This window comes from Galeopterus variegatus, unplaced genomic scaffold (genome assembly GCF_000696425.1).
Source record: "Galeopterus variegatus unplaced genomic scaffold, G_variegatus-3.0.2 Scaffold10322, whole genome shotgun sequence".
NCBI classification, from domain to species: Eukaryota; Metazoa; Chordata; class Mammalia; order Dermoptera; family Cynocephalidae; genus Galeopterus; species Galeopterus variegatus.
The window spans coordinates 21,458-24,023 of NW_007736433.1; positions in this window are offsets into that span (position 1 = coordinate 21,458).

The following is a 2,566-nucleotide window of genomic DNA, read 5'->3' on the forward strand; positions in this document are numbered from 1 at the left end:
GAAAATTATGTTAAGTGAAATAAGCCAAGCATAGAAAGAGAAATACCACATGTAATTATTCGTAAGTGGGAACTAAAAAAATTACCAAATAAATAAAAAAAGAAAGAAAGATATAACAGTCACAATAATTCGTCAAACTTTCAAAAGGAGAGAAAAGAACTGAGGCCACCAGAGGTGAGAAAAGGAAAGGAAAGCCATTAGTGAGAAATTGCTAAAGGGCCACAAAAAATGATCACGTTGTATAATGTTGATTACTAATTATCCTGATCTGAGCATCATATATTGCACACAGGTACTGATATTCAACAATATACCCCACAGATATATACAACCAATTATGTTTCAATTTTAAAAAATAAAATAAATATTTTTAATGAATTTGGTATTTCTTTTCCTATTGACATTCATCAACATTTGTTCTTTAGCTACAACATATATTTTATAGCCCCACCCTTTTTTTAAACCTCATCTGATTTGCCTTACTTTCTGCATACATAATAACAAAAAGGAAAAAAGACAAAACTAAGTGAAAGCCATTAAAACCTATAACCTCGGTATTTATAAGGTGAACCACTGTATTTAATGAAGATCCAGTTCCCTCAGGGAGCTAGACTAACAGGGGCTCAGAAAACCAAGACAGTGGGTTTAGTTTCTTTATAGACTGATTTCCTCAAAAATAGCCACTTTTTCTTTTTCAGGTATTAAGATAAAAAGGTGCCTTTACTTACACAGTAAAGTATGTGTTTTACTAATATGGAATTTTTCATCAATGACAGTCCAAAAAGGCTCTTAATTTCCTGGCCTCTGAATCAGAGGGTAGAGAATGGTTAAGTTTGGGGACCAGAGCCAAGTCATGGGTGTCCTGACTGGAATTCTGCAGCCTCAGCCCACCCCACTCCACTCCAGCCTTCTGTCCTTTGGTCACTTTGTCTTCCTGGCTATCTCTCCACACCTCTCCTCAAATTACTCCCTTGTGAAATGCCCTCTGCTAGTAATGCCGGCACAAAGTAGCAAAAATAGGATAAACCACTGATTTCCTAGACTTGGCCACAGCCTTATAAATCATACAACTTCTCCAAGGACCACCTGCATCAGAATCATGTGGGCTGCTTATTTTAAATGCAGTTTCCCTGGTTCTGAACCAGACTGTTTGGAGGTGGATCTAGGGAATCTGCATTTTAAGTATATACTCTGGACTATTATTATGAGAGTAAAGTTTGAGAATCATTGATTGAAAAGAGAAGTGCTTCTAACCATTTCAAAAGAGAGAAGAGAACTCAATTTAGACATTTGGCAGAAAAAAATCATTTAAAAGTCTAATACAATAGAAATGTTTACTTATAATAAAACTTACCCAAANAAAAAATCATTTAAAAGTCTAATACAATAGAAATGTTTACTTATAATAAAACTTACCCAAAAACTGAGTACTAAACTCATCATAATAAATATGTAAGAGCTGCAGGGAACATAATTATAGACAAGAATGCTGCAGAAGAAAGCACCAAACACAGCACCGTCTGGATGGCTTTGATCTGCTCTCTCTTGCACAGAGCATGCGTCTGTGAGCTTGAGCTGAATCTATTCATTACAGCCAAACTTTCTCAGTGTGAACCATGACTAGATAGGATAGGATTTCTCTCTGGATCACTCTTTTAGAAGCCCATGAGGGAATTATAGGAGAAAATGAAGTGCCACCTTATGCAAGACGCTACCTGGCTCTAATCAAAGGGCTGGAAATCTGGACAGGGGCTTTGATCAAAGAAAACTGGATGTTAATGGCTGCTCACTGTGACCTGTAAGTAGTTCTCAGCTCCTCTCATTCTCCAGGTTGATTCAGGGAGGTAAAAATGACTTATCACGTGCAAAACCAAAATTGCATAGACGTGGAGAAGAAAGCAGGTAAGCACATACAATGTTATGTTCTATGTATCTGGCAAAGGCCAGATCCTACAGAATAAGATTAAAATGATTATTTTCTCATATTATTTTAAACTATTTCTCACTACAAGTAGCAACACTATTAAAATTTTGAAAAACAGGAAAGGTAAAAATTTCATCTACCCCACACAATCACTGTTACTATTTTGGTATATTTTGTTCTAGATCTTTTACAAAGTTGATCAAATTGAATGTCCTTGCTGATTACATTTGGTTTACTTACTATTATATCACTGTTATTGTCCCATGTTATTACCTATTAGATAGATCCATACAAAATTACCACTATTTGACTGTTTAATTTTTTAAAATAGCAATTTCTAATTTTATTGGTCCATTTCTGTTGCTTATAACAAAATACCTGCAACTGGGTAACTTACAAGAAAATGAAATTTATTGCTCATGGTTTCAGAGGCTGGGAGGTCCAAAGTCCAGGGAACACATCTGGTGAGGGTTTTCTTTGGTGGTGGCTTTACAGCAATGCAGGGGTCTCACATGGCAGAAAATGTCAGAGCAGAGAGAGATAGTTCCTCATGCACTGTGCTTTCAAAGCCCTCAGAACCATGCCCCAGACCACCATTATTAATCCATTCACTATGGCATGGTCCTACAATCTAATCACCTC